The following is a 26,308-nucleotide window of genomic DNA, read 5'->3' on the forward strand; positions in this document are numbered from 1 at the left end:
TATTTAAGAAGTACTGGGGTAGCAAAGACCTTTGCTTATTGAAACTTTAATCATCCCTATTCCCCCCCAAAGAATCCTCAGCAATTGAGAACCAACTTCAGAAATAAATCACAGCATTTTCCTGGTAAAATCAATACTAAGAGACTTTTGAACCTAGTGTCCTGTTGAATATAAACTACCTCATCATACTGGTGGTAGATGCTTAGTTGAAGCCAGTGAGAGGTATATAAAATGTAATAACACCCCAGGTATAAACAGATGATATAACTCCAGTCATTTTGCACTTATGATCCTGGATTTGAAAGGCCAAAGGGAATTGTGTACCAGGGCCTGAAGAAAGTGTTTGTTGCTAACACAGGGCAAGTGCTAACCTCTGTGGATCATATATGAGGTTAACTCCAGGCACTGGGGAAATGTTATTGTAAAGCCAAATTTAACAGTTAGTTTTAATAGGAACAATACATCAGGGATCAATGTGTATTTCTGTATGTTTGTTTTAATCCAGGTTTTTTTCCAAGCAGCTTCATTTCTCTATAGTGAATTCTTTTCCCAAAGAGCCAAGCAGAATTTATTAGTCCGGAGTTTGATAAAACATAAGTTTGAGAAGTGATTGGGAGGGTGTTGTTAGTTACTGGCTGCCTCTTAGTCCTGAAAACCCTCTATGGATGAGGCTGACTTGAGAATGTGTTTGGAGGCCCTTGCCTATGGTACCATTGGATCCAGGTACATTCATGGTTTTTGCACAGCTAGGACAAGGAAGGTCTTGTGTCTGTAAAATGTATAGGTACAGCAGTATAGAGAATGAGGTCATGTTTCTAACTAGGTAGAGCCTGGTGAGAAGAAATTCATCCAAGGGTTCCTGAAGGCAAACACTGAATATTCAGTCCTGCATTGCTTCCCACCAGAACATGCCTAATCTTAAGGGCATGTTCTGCAAATACCTGTATCTGAGCATATTTGATGGACTAGTGGGCAAGGTGCCAGGAGCCAACTTGCACAGGGATTTTATGGTTTTTGGATTTGGGGTTTTGGCCCAGAGGATTCTGGAAAATGAGTGGAATCAGAAGGCCAGATAGTGTTTACCTACGATACTGGATCCCAGCCTGGTCTAGTCATCTATATGAGCCCTAGTGAGAGAAGCAGAAAGTCCTGATTTCATAAGTCACTCAGTAAGGAGATGGAGTCCAGGTGAGAAGAAATTTCGGTGTGTGGAGGAGGTGGCCTCATACCCACTTCTATGAGTAGCTTTGACATGGCAAGGACAACAGTGCCAGCATCACTCAACAGGGCACTGGGGACAGCACCTAAATCAGAGTCATCCTGATCATGTTATACTGGCCCTGTTAGCAATGGAGGTCATGAGGTGTTGCCCTTTCATAGCCACTGATCACCAAGGGTAAAAGTCCAGAAGACTAAGAAAGATTACAGAGTGATGAGGTTCTAGGGAAAGTCCCAGTAGATTTTGTCTCATGTAACCCATGTTTATTCAAATACTGGTAAAGCTCGAGTTACACAAGAAAGCTCAGGTCTATGAAGTCCATTAACAAGTCAGTCCTGCTTCTCTTTCCTCATGTCAGCTCTTTGTTCTAAACCTTCCAGAAGCTCCACTCCTACAGGATAAACTCCAAATACGTTATTTTGGAATTCCAGATCACTAAGTCTGTCCCCACCTAACTCAATGATCTTCTCACTCACTCTCCTCACAGAACTTTGGCCACACATTGGTCTCTGTAGTGTCCTTTGGTGCTTGTCTTATTTCTGCCTCTTGGCATATTCCTTGACTGTCAAGGCCCCAGGTCAAGCTCTGCCATTTTTTCAAGCTTTTTGTAATCATCACAGCCCACAGAAATCTTTCACATTCAAATTCTTTCTTAGTCCCATATTTCCTTCCTTTATTATTTACTTAGCTTTTAGCAGTCATCACATTATTTGTTAGTCATATTTTCATGTAATATTTTGTTCATCTCCTTGAATTTCAAGCCCATTTGCTTATCAAGCTCCTCCTGGGCCTAGACCACTGTTGAGCATGTGAAGTTGGTAAAGATTGTTGCATGACTGAGTTGCTGATGATCTGAAATTTGTGTCTTGGTGTGCTTGTCTCATGCTTCATTTTTGTTGAGATATGGAAGCAGAGCAGAAAGTGCCAGTAAATGGCCTGTCAGTAATGAGTATATTCATAGGACTCTGGCTCTCATGGGCTCTTGCCCTTCTGGTGTCCACCTCTGCTGACTGGGTTTCCGGACCGTTCCAGAGAGTGGCTGTTTTGAGCCATTTGCTGACTTTCTGAGTGGGAGCATGGTGTCCTGGGGCAAGGATGAAATTTGGGGGCTCATTTTCGTTTTTGAACATAAGCTCCCTGGAGCCTAGAGTCGTTTTCTTGGAATAAAGTTATTTAATCATAGAGTGTCAGAGGAGAGAAGAAATGTGTATATCGTATTATTATCTTTATTAATGAGCCACATGAACTTGGGCTTGAATCATGGTCTTACATTTATGACTGTGGGACCATGACTTAGGTCAGTAACTTTCCTAAGACTCTGTTTCCTCAACTGCAAATTGAAGATAATATTTCTTACTTAAAAAGTTTCTGGTGGAGATTAAATGAGTTAATATATGTGATGTGTCAGCAGTCACAACTGACATATAACAGGTGCTTACTAGATGATAACTGCAATATCAATTATAATTATCAACCAAGTAATTAGTTTGAGTATATTTCTTATAATAGGTACCAGAGATATAAATGAGTTATCATGCATTGTCTTTTTCCCAAATGCTCTTAAATTCAATTAGATAAATTGAACATAAGTGTAAAAGTTTGAATCCTTATTATTGAAATCCTTCTTTTGGAAGGATTATTGAATCCTTCTTTTTGTGCCAGGCACTAAGACATATCCAAGCTACACAAAAATGGCATATTTCTACTTACTCTTAAGGAGGTATCAATGTAGCCAGGGAGCTGTATGTAATTTGCAGTAACAAAATAGGAAAATTAGGTGCATACATGGAATGTAGATATCAGAGCCCTTTTGTCTGCAAGTAATAACTTTGAAAAAGTTCAAACTGTCTTAAGTATTAATGGTGATATATTGTTTTTAATATCAATAAGTCAGACTAAGGACCTCAGAGCCACCAGTCACATCTTAGTCTATGTAAATTCAGTTGCAACATGTATAAACTGCATGGTGCTATGCAGTGGGCCTGCATTGGGTAGGATTCAGGGCTAGTGAATTAGTAGTTCAACATTATCAAGACATAGATTTTTTTTTTCTGTCTTTCCACTCTGCTATCTACAGTGCTGACTTCAAACTTGGGATTGTAGTTTGATTCATGATGGTCACTAAAGCTTCAAATTTCCTGTCCAGGAAGATAGATAGATGGCATGATTGATAGACGATTGATAGATAGATAGAAAGTGTGTAAAGGAGACAGAGAATCAAAAGTCTTTTAGTCTGACTGGGCCAACATATTCACTTCGACAAGTATGATATCATGTTACTGGCTTAAGTTTGGATTCCTAAACCATTGGTGATGGTGGTTGCCCCAGACTAATTAGGGTACATCTTTGGAATTAGGGTCCACATGGCTGCTGCACAAATGGGAGAGGATGGAAAATACACTGGAAGTCAAGCACAATGTCCAGAACTGGGTCTATGTCCAATATGAGGCAAGCTGACCTTGTGTCTTTATTTATACATTGATTCCTTTTATCAATATTCTTCATCATATTCCAGTGTCACGATTTTTTTAGTGGGCTAGTTATTTCATAATGCTAAAATATACTGTCTCTCATTACAATTACAGTGCCTAAATTGTATAAATCCCCCAGAAGGAAAGTGGGCAATTATCAAACACAGAAATGATGGATTCGGTTTGGTCCTACTGGCCTACTAGCTAAAGGAAGTTTTGTTATTTTTCCTCACTGTTTTTCTAAACATCTCAGTATTTCATTTCCGTATTCTTGTTCAGAATACAAGTAAGCCACCCGTCTATCATCAACAGTGAGAAATTAATTCTGGCAAGTATTAATGGGTCTTAAAGGATAAATAGGATTTTACCAGACAAAATAGGTGACAAGAAGAATTTCCAAGGCAGAGGGAATATCATAAGCACAGATAAAGAAGCATGAAATTATGTGATATATTTGTGAAAAGGTAAATGCTCCAGGACTGTCAAAGCATTAGGCTTGTAGGGAGGAAAATTGAATGTGGAAATGGAGTTTGAGGCCCATGTACCAGTTGTTTTCTTAGTTGTAAGCAAGAGATACTGTGACTGGCTGATTGATGCCCCCAAAGGAGATGTAGATTTAAACAGATTTTGAATAGGTCACAGAATCTCCTAAAGACCTGGAAAAATCAGGCACAGAAAACAGGCAAGAAAAGGAGAAGCTAAGTGGCCCCCAAATTATCCCAAAAGTCTCCCCCAAATTAGTGCTCGGATGACACCACTGCCCTCACAGCTTCTCCCACAGACACTACAAATGCTGGACCCTGGACGCTGGACCCCATTAGGTGCTCTGTCATTGCTGCTCCTGAAAACTTTTATTGCAGCTGCTGACCCACAGCCGGCGTGAATCCTTCACTGCTGCTGTGAGTCACTCACTCCCGGGTCAGAGTCAGGGGCGGACATATCTGAGAGACAACATAAGTCAAGTGCCTGACACAAGAGAGGCTGGAACATTTGGGATCATCTTCCATCAAGACTCATATGGTGGATAATTCCCCAAACTTATAAAACATTTATAATTAATTCTTTAAGCAATAGAGGATGTTACTGCTGATGGCAAGAATGATGGGGAGAATAATAATAACAGTGACCATCACCATTTAATTAATGCCTATATTATGCTTACCCTTACAACTTGATGAAGGGCATTATTATTCTCATTTTACAGATAACAGTCTTAGAGAAGTCATCCATGTAAGGTACTCAAAGGGGGAGTGGCACAATAAATATGCTCTAGAAAGATCCCTTTCACAGCTGTGCAGAGGAGGATTAGGAGTGTAGAGATGGTACATCGCATCAGAGGATGAGAGCTTCAACAAAGGAGGAGAGGAAGGATTAGAGCAGTTGTTCTGGAACTTCAGTGCCGTGCACATCAGCATCACTTGGAAGGCTTGTGAAACCACAGGTTGCTGGGCTCTAACTCCAGAGTTTCTTGACTCAGCAGGTCTGGCTGGGACCCAAGAATTTGAAACACTAACAAGTTCCAAGTTGATGCTGCTGCTACTTATTGAGGGGTCACATTTTAAATTGAATGGGCTGAGTGGATTTAAATTAAATGGATTAAAGAACTATTTCTCAAACCTCAGTGATATATGGACCACTTTTAGTGAAATACATTATTGAGACCACCAATACCTCCCCTCCATTTTTATTATAGTAGTACTTAAAAATATACAGATATAAAATTAGGTATAAACTTCTTTTGCATATAGCTCATATACAACAATAAAACCTAAACCATATTTAAATTAAATACAAAGTATGAAATTAATAAAATTTAAATTAACATTAATTTTAATGTAACATATTACAGTGTTCTGCTGAAATTAAAGGACCAGTGTTGTATTCAAGAAAAAAATATATATAACCTTAAAACCAATTTTGGTTTTAATCTCTTTTTGTAATACTTGTGTAAGGAATGGCTATTTGCATAAGTATATTCAACAAAATGGTATTAATAACTTCCAGGCTCTGTTTCCAACCTCATGCTTAATCAAAACTCTGTCAGTGAGCACTACCATAGTGGCAGTTTTAATAAGATGTTTCTTAGTAGCTCTGCGAAGCTAGTTTCTTGTGCATTCTAAGCGAATTGTGACATTATTGAAATCTGGATTAAATAGTTACCTAGTGCAGTTATCACTGAACTTAGGAACATAAAAATTTCTCATTACATATTTACTGCTATACTTTTGCTGCTAGTGCTCTGTTTCAAGTTGAAATGTGCCATGGCCTGATCCATAAAAGCCTTTAATTCACACACAGATATGGTACTACCATATGCTATATGATGATTTGACTCTACTTTTGCAATTCTCTTCTCAAATTAATGCAAAACTTCTATCATATATTATATAGCATCTGACTTCATTTGGATTCTCCAGAAGCAATCCCTAAGACAAGGATCCTAATGAATGGAATTTATTAGGAAGTACTCTCAGGAAAGACTAGTAGGGGAATGAAGAAATGACAGCAACATAGAAGGAAGCCAAGTGAGGGTCTGATGTCCTTGCAGAGGATAACGTTGACTTAATCCTGCAGGGGAAGTCTGGAAACACGGTACGTCACACCCAGAGTTCTCCTGACTAGGGATAGGGGATCCTAAATATTTATGCTCATTCACTCATTACACCCATCAGTCATTGGATAAAGGAGGTTCCCAGGAGAGACATAAATTACCAGGCACTTCAGGAAAGCAGGCTCTGGCAACCTGAGTGTAACCCTCTGACAGATAGGTGCTGACTGCTGGGTGTAAAAGCAGGCCATGAATCAGTGCATGAAAATGAGGAAAGGATTGAATGGATGGAGCCTTCAGAGACTAATCCCAAAGCCTGGAATAAGCATGTCTTGCTCATTCATTTTCTTCAGATCCCTGCTCAAATATCACCTTCCCAGGGAGCCCTTCCCCATCAGCTCTATTAAAACAACACCTCCCCCATAATTCACTGTCCCCTTACATTTATATGTTTTGCATTTTCCCACTCACCAGTATAAATACATACTATTTATACATTTATGTGTTTTGTGTATGTACAATCCTGCTAGAATATAAGCTCCACTAAAACAAGGACTTTTTGTTTATTGCTACATGCCCAGAAGTAAGAATAGTTTCCTGACACATAGTATACACTCAGTATATATTTATTTTATTTTATTTTTTTACAGTATATATTTATTGAATAAGTACATGAATGAATTAATTGATTAAGCTGGAGAGTTAGGCAAGGACCAGATCAGAGAAGGCCTTGTAGTCCAAGGTAAAGAGCATTCTAAAAGCAAATCAGTTTTAAGCAGGCAGGCTGACATGATCAGACTCATCTCTTAAAAGCTCATTCTGACTGGAGGAGGAAATATGGGATGCAGAGTAATAAGCTAAAAGATAATGGTGATAATCATGGGGAGGATGATACTGGCTTGGACTTGGATCATGACAGTGGAGATAAAGAGATGTGAACATACTTGAGAGGTACTTAAGAGGTGAAATCAACTGTGAAATATTAAATATTGATGGAAGAGGGAAAGGAGGATGTCAGATATGACCACAGAACAGGATAGATAGGAAACACTGAAACTAATCATATTTTATATGAATCATGAGATCATTCCAGACTCGCAGACTTTTAAATTGAGACATCAAGACGGCAGATGGACATTAATGTCTGGAGCTCAGAGGAGAAATCTGAGCTGATGATATAAGTTTATAAGTTTATCTACCTATGGATTGTTATTAAAACCTTGGGTACAGATGAAATTGCTTAGGGAGAGAATAGAGGATAAAGAAAAATGATGTCTGGTAGTGAGCCTTAATGAATGAAAATAATATAGCTAGGCAAAGGACTGGGGAGCCCCTCCAAGGAGACAGAGGAGGGCCCATTACATAAGTAGGGTAAAACTAAGAGATTATTGTATCAAGAAAATCAAGGGTAAGAGATTGTTTCAAGAATGAAAATACCAAATTCTACTGAAAGACTGAATAAAATCCAGTTGTACTTTTTGCAAAAGTACAAAAGCAATTTAATGGAGATAGTATGGCCTTTTCAACAAATGGAAGTGTAGAAAATGGGCATCCATATTCAATAAAATGATTCTTGACCTACACTTCACATGGCATAAGAAAATTAACCCAAATGAATTATAGACATGAATGAAAAAGGTAAAACTATAAAAAGTTCTAGAAGAAAACATGGGAGAAATTTGTCATAATTTGATTTAAGCAAAAAGTTCTTAGATATGATACCAAAATTACAACCAATAAAATTGAAAAATTGGACCTTATCAAAATTAATAACTTTTGATCTGTTAAGGACACTGTTAAGTGAATAAAAAAACAAGTCACAGAATTGGAGAAAATATCTGCAAATCACATATCAGACAAAGGACTTGTATCAAGAATATCTAAAGAACTCTCAAAACTCAAAAATGAAACAAACAATTCAATTTTTTTAATGAGCAAAAGGTTTGAAGAGACACACTTCACCAAAAAATATGCAGATGGCAAATAAGCACGTTAAAAGATGTTTAACACCATTAGTCATTACGGGAGTTCCAATTAGATCCACAATGAAATACCATTACATATCTATTAGAAGACTAAAATTTAAAAATACTGACAATATCAAATGACAGCAAGAACGTAGACCAACAGGACTTGTCCTACTTTGCTGGTGGGAATGTGAAATCTTTCAGCCAACCTAGAGAACAACTTGGCTATTTCTTATAAAGTTAAATATACACTTTATATGACACAGTAACCCCACTTCTAGATATTCATTCTTGAGAAGCAAAGCTAAAGTTCACTCAAAAAAATAAACACAAAATGTTTATACCAGAATTATTCAGAAATTCCAAAAACAGGAAACAATCCAAATGTCTTCAACTGGTAAATGGATAAACCAATATAAATACAATGGAATGCAGTTCAGCTACTTTTGCATTGATTAAAATAGTTCCCTGATTAGTTCCTGGTTAGCAGGGACTCTAAGTACCTGCCAAAATGCAGTTGTTCTGATACTCTCCAATCATCTCCCAAAATAACCTTCTACCATTCCTTAGGGGAGGAAATGCCTTTAAAGTTTTGGGGGATCTTTTGCTTTTTTTTTTTTTTATTGTTGTTCTTGTTCTCCATTTGAGTTCAGGAAAATCAGGTGACTACAAACAACTCAATTATCTCAAAATATGTTAATTGGGGTCAGTTAACACATGTAAAGTGTTGAAAAAGACCAAAACAAGTTTAATCAGAATATAAAATAAGACTGGTGTGCATAAAGCTAGTATATATAACTAGTGAAACCAGTCTAACTAATTGAACAGCCCCCATGGATCTGTATCTGGATATATCTATTGGTCTCTTCTGACACTGCAGTTCCTCTTTGTTCTTCTCTGCTCCTGTCACACCCTACCATTTTTCTCTCATCTCTTGGATCTGTTGCATGAATGCTTCTTCATAGATGTTCAGTTTTCTCTGGTCTTTCAGACTACATCTGCTTCTATAAACTGCAAACACCTTCTCTGGCCCTGCCCTGAATTTGGCACCGGCTCAGCTCTTTGTAACTTGACAGACACTGCCTGTTGGCCCTGAACTCTGTAAAAGGGAATCAAACCAGACCCACCTGGAGAAGGTGGCCTTGGCATATGACTAAGAAGGAAAGACTGGATTTGCCGAACAAAAGAATAAAGTCATTCTAAGAAATTTAGAGAGCATATGCAAAAACTCCATGATAAAAGAGAGAGGCAAGGGGAAAACCTGTGTAGCCTAAATGCTAAAGCACAGCATCAGTGTTTGGGGGCCTGCTACACTAGAAAGAAAACTAAATGTTCAGATCTGCATACTCCAGCCATGGCTTCAGTCCGCATATCTAATGTGTCAAACTTCAGCCTTCCTGCACAGAGACATCAGTTAAATAATGAACTTTCAATAACAGCCCAGAATGTCATCAGGCTAACAGACACTTCTGCCATTTTCTCCTGCACGTGCTAAATAAATCCATCTGGTATTGATCTCCACAGCTAAGTTTCAGCCTTACTGTGATTCTTAACAACAAAGCAGAGTAAACAGTTCCTGGAAGAACCTAAACATGCTATCTTTTACTCATCAGATGAGGCCTCTGTAGATTACTAGACAACCTGATCCAGGTTGTAACTTTTGGGGGTCTCATTACAAAAGTTACCAGCTTGGAGGCTTACCATGTCCAGCTGGAGCTGAGCTACAGGGACTGAATAACAATGACAGTATAAGAAACTAAGAGAAGATAAAAGGTTCATAGAATACAGTCTAAGTTCTGGCAGATTTCTGATTCATGATCACCGTTGCTACACAAAGATAACACAAGAAGGAAGATTGCTCACTCCAGCGTTCTGGCATTTAACCCTGGTAGCCTGGCTGGATGCCATTTTATGTGGCAGTGTCCCCATAGGGACACATTGTGGCCAACCCAATGGCTGGAGTTAAGGTATGGGGATCAGTTCCATGTACTATAACCAGAAGCTTCACCTGTCTCTGGGTCATTTCACACACTGTCCCCTGCACCTGGAACACTCCTGGATTCTATGCCCCACTCCCTTAGCCATGAGAAGGAAGTGTCCTTTTCTGGCCCCATGCTTAGAGCGATAGTTCTCAAATGGTTCCCAGACTAGCAGCATCAACATCACCTAGGGACTTGTTAGAAATGCAAATTCTTGGACCACAGCACAGACCTACTGAATCAGAGACTCTGTAAGTTATAGCCCAGATATCTGTGTTTTCATAAACCATACAGATGATTCTGATTAACCTTAAAGTTTGAGAACCACTGCTTTCAGGGCCCTAGTCTGGTCCTCTCCTAGCAGTGTTCCTCTCCACAGAATGGGAATCATAGAGATCATGCCTTCTCCTTTCAGACCTCATTCCTGGGACGTGAGATCCCAGAATTCCTGTCTCAGGGGCCTCAAGCTTGCTTCCAGTGTCTGTCTACTCTGAATCTATCCTGAGAGTTGACCTGGCCACGGGCCTGTGCATCCCCAGGTCTGGGAGTTGGTCAAGAGGGAGCTGGGCAGGGAGCAATCATGTGGCTGGAGCTGTCCTTCCATGCATGTGCACACAAGGCCCCACATGAGACTGAGGGATCTGGGCATGGGAAGCAAAGGGAACTTGTCTGTGACCAGGGAGGGGTCAGGGATCAGCTGTCCCTGTGCTGCCCCATTTCAACACAAAACTCAGAGCATCTGAGAATTCTGATTTTGAACCCAGCCTTCCAGATTGTTATGAAGGTATATTTTTCAATGATGGAAAGATAAAACTTAGTTGATTACCTAGTTTGATTTAAACTTTCAAATATTCAGACCTATGATACGTGAGCTTCTATTTGTATATTTTTCCCAGTCCCTGCAAAAGTTAAGGGAGGCTTGTCTGGTCTACTTATCTGCTTATCTTCTGCTTAACTTTGGGCCCTTAGCCCCAAAGTATTTTTTCTTGCAGAAGCCTTCCCTGATCCCTTAATTCATGCCCTTAGTAGAGGTTGCTGATTTGTGCTTTCTTGTTTCTCTGTAATTCCTTGCCTTATAACTCATGAACTGTACTATCAACCCTTGTTTAGTTATATGCCTGTCTCCCCTAATAAACTATGAGATCCAAGATGGTTTGTGTATATAAACCAGCATATAGCATAACATAGTGTCATGTATATAATATGCCCAATAAATAAATAATGAAGGAATTAATTATAATAATAACAAGGATAGCAAACATATAGATAGCCCTCACTATGTGACAGGCAGTATTCTAAGCAACTTTCATGTATTAATTCATTGAATCTTCACAATAACACTATGAGACAGATATTACCATTACTGCCATTTTTAAAATAAAGTAATAAGTCCAGAGACATTAAGAAACTCCCATAGCCACACAGCAGCAAGATCAAGAGGCAAATCTATGTAAACTGGATTTTCTAGACTCTAAATGAGTGAATGAATGAGTGAGTGAATGAATGAATGGAAGACAAGCCAAGAATTACTACAAGCCATATTCTCAGGAATGTTGAGTTTAAAAAACAGACAAGCCAAATTTATCATCAAAAACAGGAAACAAGCTCAAAATGTTAAAGAGTTGGAAATAGTGTGAGCCAGGGAAGAACTAAGAGAGAGGAGAAGGCCATAGATAAAACAGGTTCTTGAAGCCTGGTGGTCATTTTCATTGACTTCCAGTCACATGGTGAAAGGTCAGCCTGGTTTAGAAACAGAATCAGGGCAAGCTATTTAAATATTCCAAGTTGCCTGTGGGCCCACATCTAAATTTATTTATTTATTTATTTTTTTGTGGTACGCGGGCCTCTCACTGTTGTGGCCTCTCCCGTTGCAAAGCACAGGCTCCGGATGCGCAGGCTCAGCGGCCACATGGGCCCAGCCGCTCCGCGGCATGTGGGATCTTCCCGGACCGGGGCACGAACCCGTGTCCCCTGCATCGGCAGGCGGACTCTCAACCACTGCGCCACCAGGGAAGTCCCCACATATAAATTTTTAATGGAGTTCTAGGACCTTCTGATGCTGAGGATTGTCAACCTTAATTTCATATTCATACTTTAGGGATGGAGGCTATTTGGTAACAAAATGATCTCCAGTTAATATAATGTCATGACCAAAGCACCCATAGACACCAGTATAAGATACGAAGTAGAAAAGTGCCCAGCATTGCAGAAAGCAGAGCACAGCTCTACTGTATATAGCACAGGGAACTCTACTCAATATTCTGTAATAACCTATATTGGAAAGGAATCTGAGAAAAGAAGAGATAGCATGTATATGTATAACTAAATCACTTTGCTGTACCCCTAAAACTAACACAACATTGTAAATCAACTATACTCCAATATAAAATAAAAGTTAAAAAAACAAAAAACAGTACAGCCTGCCCCTTGCACACAGTGGTACAGTCCAATCTGACTTTTAACTCTATGCAAGGCCATTTCTTAAGCTCCCAGAAAGTACAGATTTTCCTAGAGACCCAAAGCATCTGGGGGACCATATCTCATAGTGATTGACAGGCTGAAAGTGGGATCAGATTTCTTAGATTAGAATCCTGACTCAAACTTTTAACAGCGCATGACTTAACTCTCCTGAGCTTCAGTTTGCACATTTTATTACAGTGTGGATAACATCTACCTCTTGGGTGGGGTTGTTATGAAGAGAAAATTGGAAAATTCTGTCATTCAGCAAATATTGAATGAAAGTCAACTACATTCTCAGTACTCTTTTAATCTGTGGATAGCAGCTCACAAAGAAAATATGCCCTATTTCTGCTGGGCCTGGTTCACCGAAAGTACCCACTAATTCTTAAACCAAAAGAGACCTCCTCGAGAGATTTATCCCTCTCTTCTCTGACTATCCCACATCACATTATAAGGTACCTCCAGAGAGCAGTATGGAATAGAAGGGTGAGGGGAGTCCACATGTGGCTAAGAGCAAGAAAGGGTCCTCCAGAGCAGCGCAAGGCAGTGTAACCTGAAAGAAGAGCCAAAATCACTATAAAAGGAGAGCCAAAGCCTCAGTCATACAACAGGCCTGCATCAGGTCCAAGGGGACGGTGAGAGTGGGAATGAGAGTGTTGGGCTGCACCCTGTAGGCCTAGAGCCCTGTGCTTTCCCAGCTTCAAGGCCGAAGAAAGAGCTCAGAATCAGCAACATAGACATCAGTGTCTTAGTGGATGAGGGAGCTTACACATCTGAAGCAAGGTCCTAGAGTGACACCCCACAGTGTGCCATAGAAGGTGGGCAGGACATGGCATCAGTCTTGCTCCTGGGGTGGGGAAGGGGAGATTGCCAGTCATTGGGGGAATTACATCAGGTTAGCTTATTAGTTAGCAGGGAAACTAGGAGAGGGACATGCCCCTCACCGCCCCTTTGATAAGAACAATCACTTGCTGGGGTCTGGGGCAAGTATGAAGGAAGGTCAGTTGTGTGAGCAGGATGTAGGTGAAGCAGTCCCTGGTCCAGCAGGTGATGTACAGAGAACAAGAGAACAGCCATCTTGAGTGGCCTGACCATAGAGCGGGTAAGTAGGCTGGTAACTGGTAAAGCAAAGCAAGGCTGATGATTGGGAACCAAGGCTACTGACACTTTTTAGATTATGTTCAGCAGTGATGATGGTAGGTTAAAGGAAAACCATACAATAATTTAAACACCTTACAATCAGGGACTTTGTTTTATTTACTTTTGTGATGCTACCAAGTACAAAAAGCCTCATTAAAATAATAACAGTAATAATAATCATAATAGCAACTGCCTTTCATTGAGTGCTTATAATGTGCTAAGCCCTGTAAGAAACACTTCAAATCACATTTGATCTTTACCACGATCTACTGTTGAACATTTATATTCACTTTTATTTATTTCGTTACAAAAGGAGATCCTGAGGCTTACACATTTGAGGTGACTCACACAAAGTCACTGGGCTAATTAATAGTGAAGGTGAGATTCAAACTCAGATCCATGGTCTTACACAGTACTGCCTCTCTAAGGAGTGCAGGTGGGCCAGTGTTGGTTAATAACCAACTGCAGCTCTCTGGATCTTAGTTTATTCATGTGTAAAATGGATCTAAATTGACACTACCTTGTGAGATCACTCTGAACATTCAATGAGCTAATTCATATATAGCACTTATCACAATGGCACATAAGTACAACAAATAATAGCTATTATTATTATTAGATATATCATTCTGGCTTCCAAATGTTTGCTCTTTAAATGAACATATACAACTTTGTCATAAAATGTTGATACTAGCTTGATTAAGATAATAAAAACATAATAAAAAGTAATTACAACTGGATCATGATGGTAGAAACTCTTATATTATGTTTTTACCTTGAAGAGAATTAAGTAAATTAAATTTAGTTATGTAAGAAACCACTGCTCCAAACTACTAACATACTTGAATGAATCAATTATATACTTCTATGTATGAATCAGCTTCTTGATAAACATAAAAACCCACTCAGGGCTTGTCTAGTGCTTTATACTTTTAGATAGTGGTTCATAGACATTGTCTTATTTGATCCTGACCACCACCCTGGGAGTAAGTACAATCTCATTTTTCACAAAGGACTCTGAGCCCCCGAAAGAGAAGAAGCTTGCTGCAGGTGGCATGTCAAACTAATAAATGATCTGAGATTAACTCCAGATCTCCCAGCTCTCCATCTACTTTTTAAGCCAGTCTGCAGCTCTGACATTGGAAAGGACATGGCCGTCCTAGTTGCAATGAATAAAGGCAAGGAGATGGCAAAATAGATCTCTTGTTGTAGGAGAAAAGTTAAAGGTGATTAAAGTTATCCAGATCAACTCAGTTACAAATGTTTAAATATGCTAGGGATATCCTTGCCCCATGACTTGTGGCTTATACTTCTCATGGAGGTGGTTGTCCAGACTGTTCATGGAAGCCCCAAGAAGAACAGAATGGAAAGCAAAAGATGTAATGATTCTGGACCGAATAATACATGTCACAGCCAAGGAGAGTTTCCTTCTCTGTGAAAGACAAATTAATTCTTGCCTTTTAAAATAATAATGACATCCCCTACCAGTTTCCATCTATTTTTACACAGCACTTATCAGCTGTAAACACAAAGGCACTGAGCTTGGTTGAAATAAAATTAAACCTGCATTGATGAAAGCACCCTCGAGGCACTCAGCATGATGAAGGTGATGAAATCATGAAAAAGCAGATAATTAATAAGAGTCCATGCTTCTTACATTTGGAGAAAAGTTCTACTTATATTCAGAAAAACAATTATTTGCTAAAGAATGCGTTAACCTCAATTATTATAATAATATTATAATTGTGTCAGTGTGGTTATTCATTGTGAGCACAATGACCAAAACAGAGCAAAGTTCAATCGAAAGATTATTCTTTTTAAGAATTCAATTCAACCAAAATAATTTCTTCAGACTATTATTTTCTTAGCAGTAACAAAACAGTTCCGCAACCCTAAAACCAAACATTTTCCATTTTCCCATATTGTTTTTAGTCCTTAGGGCACATAATTTGTGCACTGTAAAATTTCAGTTTCTGCCTTTTTAACTTATGACTAGATTACAAGGGATTTCACATTGCTTTGCTTTCATATATGCCGCTCTCTCTGTAGAGCAGGGGTCCTAAACCCTCAGGCCGTGGACCGCCACCAGTCCACAGCCTGGTAGGAACCGGGCCGCACAGCAGGAGGTGAGCGGCGGGTGAGCAATTAAGCTTCGTCTGCTGCTCCGCATAGCTCCCCATCACTCACATCACCGCTTGAACCATCCTCCCGCCCCCCGCCCCTGTCCGTGGAAAAATTGTCTTCCAGGAAACCGGTCCCTGGTGCCAAAAACGTTGGAGACCACTGCTGTATAGAACATCTCATCCTTGGGGTCCATCTACCATGGTCCTCTTGTTCCTTCAAGAAAGAAACTGCCTTTGTGCTGTTTTCCTTAATTCCCCTTAAAAAGTTATTCAACCAGCAGTACAAGAGTGTTCCCTTTTCTCCACACCCTCTCCAGCATTTATTGTTTCTAGATTTTTTGATGATGGCCATTCTGACTGGTGTGAGATGATATCTCACTGTAGTTTTGATTCACATTTCTCTAATGATTAATGATGTTGAGCATCTTTTCATGTGTTTGTTGGCAATCTGTATATCTTCTTCGGAGAAATTTCTATGTAGGTCTTCTGCCCATTTTTGAATTGGGTTGTTTGTTTTTTTTGATATTGAGCTGCATGAGCTGCTTGTAAATTTTGGAGATTAATCCTTTGTCAGTTGCTTCATTTGCAAATAGTTTCTCCCATTCTGAGGGTTTGTGCATAGGACACCAGCACGCAGGGGCTCATATACCATAAAAAGATACTTGAAAAGGAACTTCAACACGGGCTGCTGTTGAAATTATGGGTGGTGTTTGCCCAGAAAGCAGGGATACAGGGCCTTAGCTCTGAATCCTCACTTCCTTTGAGCCAGCATTTTGTAATATGCTGCGACAGAGATCATTGCAAAAGGGAAACTCAAAGCAAGAATTAATTACTGGTTTCATCAACTCACCCGTATTTATTGAGCTCCTGCTAAGTGCTGATCACTGACACTATAAAAATGATGACACACAGTTTCTAAGTCCTTACTCTTAAGAATGCAGAGTGAGAGGAACCACAGTAAACAATTAATAACAATAATGAGGATGTTAATGCAACGTGATAATGCCAAGAATACATGGGCCAGGTGCTATTGGAGCAGAAAAGGTTTGCAGCTTAGACAAGGAGGAAGTCAACTAAGCTTCCCATAAGAAAAGACACTTCAGCTGATTCACAAAGGAGAAGTAAAAGTTAGCTAGGTGAGGAGAGTATGTGTGTGTGTATAAGTGTGTGTGTTTGTTGGTGTAGAAATAGTGATGGGAAGCAGAAAGCTCCAGATAGAAGGAAAAACATATGAGAAGTCCCAGAGGAAAGAGGAAAGAGAGCTTACATGTATTGGGGCAACTGCTAATAAATTACTTTATGAAATTCAAGAATTAAAGGGGTCTCTCTATATCAGGCCAAGGTAACTGGTCTTTTACTAAAAGTTAAGGGAAGCAACTGAAGAAGGTTAAGCCTAAGAATGATATTAGCAGTGAGAAATTGCTCACCATAGCAGCTGGTGTCTCATATAGACCATTTCCCTAAAAAGTTCCCCACCTACTCCCTCTTGTTCTGAGAAATAACAGGTCACAGAAAATCCTCTGCTTAGACTAGTGAACAGTCCTTCCTCTTTTGAAATGTCCCCAAACTGCTTGCTTGTCCCCTTGCAGCCAAAGACTGCCAAATGTAACAAAGAGCAATTAGAAAATCTTTTCCAAACTCTCAATTTAGTAGAATGCTTGCCAATCAGATTATCTTGGTGTTTCCTTTTATTACTCTAGAAAACTGACTCTCCTTTCTATACCTTTGAAACTCTGCTGAAACAAAAGTGACAGCTATGGGTCCCTCTCCAAAAGTTTATGATACACAGCCTGTGTTAATTTTGTCTTGGACTTACTTCTGTCTTTGACATCAGAGATGTCATAGAATAGAAAGTAGACTGAGGATGAGGGAGTGGTTAGACTAAAGGCAAGAAAACAAATGAGGATGCTGATGCTGTAATCCTGGTGAGGAAAAGAGGGAGGAAGGAGAGAGGGAAGGAAGGAAAGGGAGGGAGGCGTGGAGGGGACCTTAGCCAAGGAATGTCAGTAGAGATGAAAAGAAACAGATGGATTCAACAACTACTAAGAAGGATGAAAAGAAGTTTCTGATTTCCAGATAGGAATGTTAACATTCTCTAAATGAATGTCAGCCAGAACATGGTCTGTCCCTAAATAATCAAACTATGCTTTTTAAAACAATAAGTGGAGGAAAGATTATAAGCCATTTTCAAAAAATAAAAATACCATGAACTGAATGGATACAAAATAAACCCACAAGATTTTTAAAGTAGGCCCTCCAATGTTAGAACAAAGGTAAAGATGTGCAGGATTCCTGCAAGAAGGGCTGTCAGGTCAGGCCGCCTGGTAATCATCTACAGCCACAGACACGAGGCTCCTGGAGTAGAGGAAGAGTGAGACTCTCAGCCAGCACCCCTGGCGTTCAGGGCAGAATTCATTGACCAGGTCACACGTTATTAACTCCTCAGGATGAATCAGAAGTGATGACACGTGGGAGTTAGATTTTCTCTCTCCTCCATTTCAAGGGTTCCCCTTAGGGTTGTGCTGACCTTACTATTCTGCTTGTCCTTTTTCCTGCTCATCTGGTTGCCTTTTCCCTCCTAGATTGTGAGCCCCTTGGAGGCAGAACACGTTATCTGTACTTTCTCACTCTCTGCCTCCTTTTCCACTCCTCTTTTTCTGCTTCTCAGCTTCTCTGTCTCTCTCTTTGCCTTTTCTCTGCCACCATCTCTACCTCTTCCTGAGCATCCAAAAGCTTCCTTTGGTCCCTCCTACAGCATCTTTACCAGCTCTCCTAGAAGGCATGGGACTGAAACCATGACTTTAAATAACTTATTTTTTTGTTTTCATCTCTTGCCTGATGACAAGCACATCTGTGCAATCCAGCTTAGGCTCTCTTTTGGCATTCTAGGCACACGAGTGCACACACACACACACACACACAAAATCTGTGACCTTCTACTTACTTAATTAGCTCTTTAAAGAGAATCTCATGGGCAAGAACTATGTGATTATTTTTGTATCCCTAGCAGCCAGCATAGCTCCTGATACCTAGGAGGTACTTAACCAATATTTGTCAAATGAATGCTTAATAAATGCAGAAAATCTTAACTAATGAAGCATATGAGTCAGGCATCCCTGAAGCAAGTAGAGTAATTAAGTACTAAACTGTGAAAATGATTAGAGGAGGTGTAAACAAATCAATGCCCCACAAATTTTCCATCACAGTGAACATGGGTAATCAGGGCATCTCTGGGTTTCAGTGGGAGATGGCAACTGTGGATAGTCTGACTCCCTGCATATGAAGTATTGTTCCCACATAAAACTATGTCAGCTCATTCAAAAAATATTTAGCAAATAAAGTACACTCAAAGATTAAGATGGATGAAGTCAAGGTCCTCTACCATTTTTCCTTGCCCGTTAAACTCTCTGAGTTGGGGAGAGAAAGGCGTTGCTGTCTGTAAGGGCAGTAATGCAAGAGGCCACTGCATGATGGGCCCTCTGCAAGATTCAGGCTCCTTACATATCAGAAATGAACTGCTTCCCCCATCCAAAAAATACTCAAGTTTTTCCCAACTACCCCAGTCCAGGGAAAATTCAGCAGACATATGGTAGAGCCTCCCTCAAAATTCATTCCCTGAAGGCATGAGTTCTTTGAACAATTTGAGAAACTGGCACAAACTGGAAAGGAGGTTGACGGTTGGGAATGTAAATATGAAATTTTAATGAGCGCTCTTCCTTCTCACCTAAAAGGAGATGGTAAATATTTCATGCCCTGCTCAGCGTGGCTTCAAGCGTCAGGTACCATTAATGAGATAGTCATCATCTTCTCCAAACAGCTAGAACTGGTTTGTGATATTTCATAATACCTGAACCTAGCCCACCTCTGCCACTACACAGCAAACACTCAAGCTTCCAGGGTCAAAAAGATCACAATCATCTTAAGAATATGCTGCATTTTGTTTCTTCCTTTGGTCCAGTATTTTTGGCATGTTAGAACAAAGTTCCAATTGATTGGAATATGCAGGAAACAGAAAGCAACTTTTGATGAAATAGACTGCAATTAATTGAAATTTTTACTTCATCCAATGTTCTTAGAAATCTATTTTGCTTGCAATGAGCTACTTTGATCATAGTGACTCTTCTAAGCCCAAGAAAGGGCTGGCATAGTGGTAAAGAAGAAGTGAATACAGCAAGAGACAAGCATAGAAACAGAAAGAAAACTACAGGAAATTACAAGAGTCAACAGGGAGTGGGAAACCTTTCCCAGAGTCAAAACCAGGATCTAGGACGACAAATCCCAAAACGGCCATGTCAGGAAGGTGGCTTTGGAGAAGAAAAGCAAAAACAGGAGTGTTAAATACCAAGTCAGGTGACCCAAAGAATTTCATTTTTCTAGGCAAGAGCAGAAGACACCAGGCCCAGGGTGGGAAAATGTAGTGTGAACAAGAATAAAATGAGAGCAGGCTTTGTTCAGCTGACTGGTGTAAGGCAAGATTCAATCCTGTGTACCAATAGCCTTGAAGGGAACCAGGAATCCCCTAAAACCTAAGAAACTCAAGGATAAGTGCCCTGCAGTGCCCACCTAAGGACCCGAGGACCAGGTCATTGACTCCAAGGGCACTTAACGAAGTAAATAAGCCCACAGTTTCTGGTCTATCTCTAGATGTATGATCTTGGGAAAATTAGTCAACCTTTCTAAATCTCAGTTATGGGATTTAATAGTACCTGGCCCATGTGTGACTACCTCCCTAAATGCACACTAGGTGTTGTTTCCAACTTGATTTTGTTCCCAAACCATTTGTGATGTTAGCTCTCCACCCTGTATATCTCCTCCACAAACAAAACAAAACAAAAACCAGAAAAAAGCAATAACTATTTTTGAAATGACTGCTTCTCTTTCCAAGTGTAAGAAATAACTACTTAGACTATCATCTGACTGATTCTGGCAAGAGGAATGAAAGCCAACAACACCCGGATATTTAAACAGGTGCTGAGAGCCAATTAGAAAATACACCAGGGCTGAGCCTCTCTCCTTTTTGCAACCTCCTCCAGCCTCTAGGTGGCGCCCTGTCCACTTGCCGGTGTCCAGTGCCTTCTGCCTACCTCCTTCCCCCTCAGCGAAATTAGAAAAAGACCACATGAACGTCATTTATAGGAGAGTGTGCAAGTCTAGGGTTACTTCTTTCACATCAGATATGTGTTCTAAGCTTTATCTCAGATGAGGAATAAAAGGGATATTAAACATTTAAGAAATTTAAAAGGAGATATATTGCTAGAACCATAGCAGTCATAGCTAATCGCCAAAGACTACTCTGCCGACCGCTAAGGCTGGTCCCAGCTCAACCTATGGAAAATAATTCAATCTTCCTTTAATAAAGCAGAATCATTCATAGTCTCAAATTTATCACTCAGAACATTAGACATTTTATTAAAGGGAAATGGAGACTGTGTGCTAATTCTAGGTCATAGCCTGGAAGTTCCTCTTCAGAGAAAAACCACAATATTAAACTGTAAAAGTCTCATCTGACCTTTTCTCCTAAAACTGAAAACAATACCATTTAGTCAACTGAGGAATCCAGTTCAATGGTGTTTTCCTTAGTTTGGACCTTTCCTGTGATCCACAGCAAAAGGGGTCTCCGTCTATTCTTATTTACGAAACTCATTACCCAACAAACCAAAAATGGCCTCCCATGCAAGCTGACCTGAAAACCTTCCTGACTGCAACTTGATAAGAAACATTGAATCAATTAAATCCAAGCACAGTGTCCTGAACTGAGTTTTATGGCTGGTAACATGAGCAGCCCGGCTCTTCTGTGCTTTTCAATTAGTTGGGAAGGTGGAGGCAGCCTCCTAGCTCGGGTTTGGAACGCGTTGAGGCTCCTCTGGTGGGTGCGGCGGGTAATTAGTGGGCACATGGCAGAACAGTTGGTTCCGCAGCACGCAGCTGTGGGAATCAAAACCGCAGAACTCCCACCTCCAACCACATCTCCTCTCTTCTTGAGTTTGCTGCATCGAACGTAATTCCAGGCAGCAGGGGAAAAGTGCATAATGAAAGATGGGAAGTCCGTGCATGCCTGTCTTTATTCTGAGTTTTGAAAATTGGCTTTTTTATTAGGAAGCCAAGGTACCAGAGAGCCCCAGGGAGGTCAAGCAAACGGAGGCCAGAGCCCTGGGGCCAGAAGGGTCCCCTCCCGCCGTGATTCAGCCTTTGCAAATGACAGCTCTTCTCATTTCACACCCCAGGAGCAGCAGGTGATGGATCGAAAGGGTAGCGAGTGACAAGCTGCTGTAAGAATAACAGTTCAAAGTTGGAGCATTTGAGCCAGACTACCGATCGTGGGCGAGTTGGGGAGACGGACTGAATCTCAATGTATAGAGGCCCTCAACTCTGTTGTAGTGAAGATTATGATATGAGCACCAAGTATACTGAGCATCTATTATGTGTCAGATCGTTAAACCCATTTAGTTATGACTTAAATTATTTTATTGGATAAGGAAAGAAGGGTTCAGAGGGGTGAAATAGCTTACTCAAAGTCACATGAGGAGAAGGAGTTGAAGGTGGTCCTTAGACTGAGGCCTGCCTGAATGTGGCCCTTTATATCAGAGCCAATCACTATAATCCTTGGCAAACACAAACTCAAGAGCATCCTGAGGCCCAGGGGGCCCAGTGTTCTTGCCAACTCAACCTCCTAGAAGGTTCACTTTTAGGAGATGTGCTTTTCGAAAGGAAAACCAAAAATAAATAGATTATGGCCGTCCAAGAAGCTATACTTACTCTCTTTTGGGCCTAATTGCAATTAGCACATAAACTCAGCCTCCAATTATGATGTATTTAGCACTGGAAATTAAATTCATTAATTATTGTGAAGTCACCACTGAAATGTTACAGCAAGTCCATTCTCTGAATAAAGTATTTTAAAATTAATGACATACTTATTTCTGCTTATTAACAATTTAATAGCTATGCGTTAAGCATTTTGAAGTGAAAAAGAAAAAGGTTGGATGGAGAATTGGGAGATAATCAAATCAGCAGCACCCTCAACTGGAAAGCAATAGAATCAAGACCTCTAGAGAGAACTGTCTTCTGTCTTCCTAGGAGTTCAAACATAAGAAAGATAGTTGAGCCTACCCTTAGTCCAGTATACAAAGTGTGCTGCACTATGTGGTAAGGATAGTGGTGTGCTTAGGATGCTATGAGAACTCAGAGGAGGATTTGGAGGAATCACACTGGGAGAGACAAGGAAGACTTCCTGGAGGAGGAGGTTGAACCAGTTGTTTAAAGATTGTAACAGTTGACCAGTCCAAGAAGTAGGAGGGAGGAAAGGAGAGTAGATCATTCCAGAGAGGCACCCAAACATGAAAACATGCACACAGGCTATAAGTAGGAAACTGTGTGCCATGTTGTTCCTACAACCAGTTTGGTAAACCAGATGTAGAATCTAATGGAATTAGACCTGGGGGAGAGTTAAGCAGAGAAGACACCATGGAGAGTCTTGAATCAATGAATGTTAATAAGTCTGGACTTTATCTCATCAGACAATATTTTTCCATCATTGTGCTCACCAACCAGGAAACAAATTGGCATTTCACAACCAGGAGTGAGACAGTTCATAAGTGATGTATTACTAATAAAAATTTAAATAACTAAGATTTTTACACGATTAAATTTTTATAAATTACAAAGTTAGTCTTATAATGATATTCATAACCCTTAGTTACTCACTGTTCTATACATTTTCTTGAGTTGGAGTGAAAAAGAGAACGTTGAAGAAGCATGCCAAGAAGCAGTCATAACAAGATCAAGGTGCCTATGGGAAAATCTCCCATGTGAACAGCATCTGTCATGTGACTCTGTGAAGAAAAGTTTGACAATGTCTACAGTAGTGGTGGGATGTCCCTGAGGAACTGTTAGCTGAGTTTTATTACCATGCTTTCCTTGGCAAAGTTGTCATTGTCTGGTATGCCACCTCATCCTACATAGAACTTCCTCTCCCTTTCTGGACAGCTCTCATCATCAATTTTGTTAAACAGTCAATCTCAGCATCTAGAACAATACTTAAGACCAGAAGATGCTCATGTATTTTGGTTATTGGATTAATAAACTAGGGCTAAATTTCCTAGCACCAATCATCTGTCATCTGGGGCCTTGCTTGTTATGCAGCACTATATAGTGACAATAGATAACTGATTCAAAAGTTGACACCGAATGTGAGTTCTGATAGAGCAAAAGTTTAAAGTATATGGAATTGGTTTTGGAAACAGTTAGTAGGCAGCAAGGAAATTTTTGTAGGAAGTATTATGGACTGAATATACGTTTCTCCCCAAAATTCATATGTTGAAATCCTAACCCCTAAGGTGATGGTATTAGGAGGTGGGACCCTTGAGGTAATCAGGTTATAAGGGTGGAGGCCTGATGAAAGGGATTAATGTCCTTATAAAAGAGAACCCAGACAGCTCTCTCACTCCTTCCACCATATGAAGACACACAGAGAAGACAGCCATCTCTGAATCAGGAAGCAAGGCTTCACCAGACACCAAATCTTGATCTTAGCCTTCCAGCCTCCAGAACAGTGAGAAATTTCTGTTGTTTATAAGGTACCCAGCCTATGGTACATTGTCATAGCAGCCCAAACTAAGACAGGAAGCTAGAAAATACTGAGGAAACTTTTAGAATGTTAGAAAAATCCTGAGAAATTATTAGACAAGGTTGGAAAATGATAAGAAATCTACTATAAGAAGCTAGATAAATGGTCCATTTATGGTGTGGTGAAACATTTGGTAACCTCATATTCTTGGCTAAACCATTACATTTATAAATCCAATCACAGAGACAGCATTAGTCCTAGTACTAGATATCTACACAAAACTCTCATCTGTCTTGGGTGGTTTAACAAGAAGGTCAAAGTCCTTTTCTGACACAGTATGCATTGTAGCATAAACTCTGGGATAAGAGTCTTTCAAGAAAACAGTCACTGAGCCCTGACCCTGCCACTGACGCTGTAAGCTAAGATTTGCCACCTGACCTCTCTGTGCCCCTATTACTTCATCTGTAACCTGGGCACTGGGGAGATGGGTGGACAAGGAATAATGTGCATAATGCCCTGGAATCTGTTCTCCAACTGAGTATAAAGAGCACTCTGTAGCCAGGAAAGAAAAGCCACCCAGAAAGTCAAACAAAAGCCTTTCTCTGAAAAATGAGGAATATCTTATGCAACCGACTGCTCTGAACTATCAGAGAAATTTAAAAAGAATTGAGAATTCATTTTACAACAAAAAAAGATCAAATATAAGAGACAAAAGAATGGGTGGAAAAGAGTGTGAGGAGCTAAAGAGAAAAATGATATAATTGCAGAAATTTATACTGAATTAGAAGCAAAAAATGTACTGCATGTAATGCTAAAGGAAATGGCAAGGAGAGTATCAAAGATATGTAAGAAAAAACAAAACAAGAAACACAAAATACAGGTCACTGATGTTTCCTGAAAAGATAATAGAATGAAATGAAACAAAGTAAACTTGAAAGATAATTTCAGTCATAACTATTTATCTATGTTTAGAATAAAAATCTGAAAAAATTGAAAGTTAATTTTTAACTGGATAGTGGAATTTCAGGTGATTTTTATTATTTTAGTCCCTTCCTATATTTCATAGTTTTTCTACAAAAAAAGTCTCTCTTTGCAGTTATAAAAAGCAATGAGAGTTTGTTATATATGGCCTTTATTATTTTGAGGAAAGTTCCCTCTATGCCTACTTTCTGCAGGGTTTGTATCATAAATGGGTGTTGAATTTTGTTGAAAGCTTTCTCTGCATCTATTGAGATGATCATATGGTTTTTCTCCTTCAATTTGTTAATATGGTGTATCACATTGATTGATTTGCATATATTGAAGAATCCTTGCATTCCTGGAATAAACCCCACCTGATCAAGGTGTATGATCCTTTTAATGTGCTGTTGGATTCTGTTTGCTAGTATTTTGTTGAGGATTTTTGCATCTATGTTCATCAGTGATATTGGCGTGTAGTTTTCTTTCTTTGTGACATCCTTGTCTGGTTTTGTGATCAAAGTGATGGTGGCCTCGTAGAATGAGTTTGGGAGTATTCCTCTCTCTGCTATATTTTGGAAGAGTTTGAGGATAGATGTTAGCTCTTCTCTAAATGTTTGATAGAATTCACCTGTGAAGCCATCTGGTCCTGGGCTTTTGTTTGTTGGAAGATTTTTAATCACAGTTTCAATTTCAGTGCTTGTGATTGGTCTGTTCATATTTTCTATTTCTTCTTGATTCAGTCTTGGCAGGTTGTGCATTTCTAAGAATTTATCCATTTCTTCCACAGCCAACATCATCCTCAATGGTGAAAAACTGAAAGCATTTCAACTAAGATCAGGAACAAGAGAAGGTTGCCCACTCTCACCACTCTTATT

Source organism: Delphinapterus leucas, chromosome 8 (assembly GCF_059928025.1).
Source record: "Delphinapterus leucas isolate spDelLeu-1000000601 "Yukka" chromosome 8, BTC_Dleu_Yukka2, whole genome shotgun sequence".
Lineage (NCBI taxonomy): Eukaryota > Metazoa > Chordata > Mammalia > Artiodactyla > Monodontidae > Delphinapterus > Delphinapterus leucas.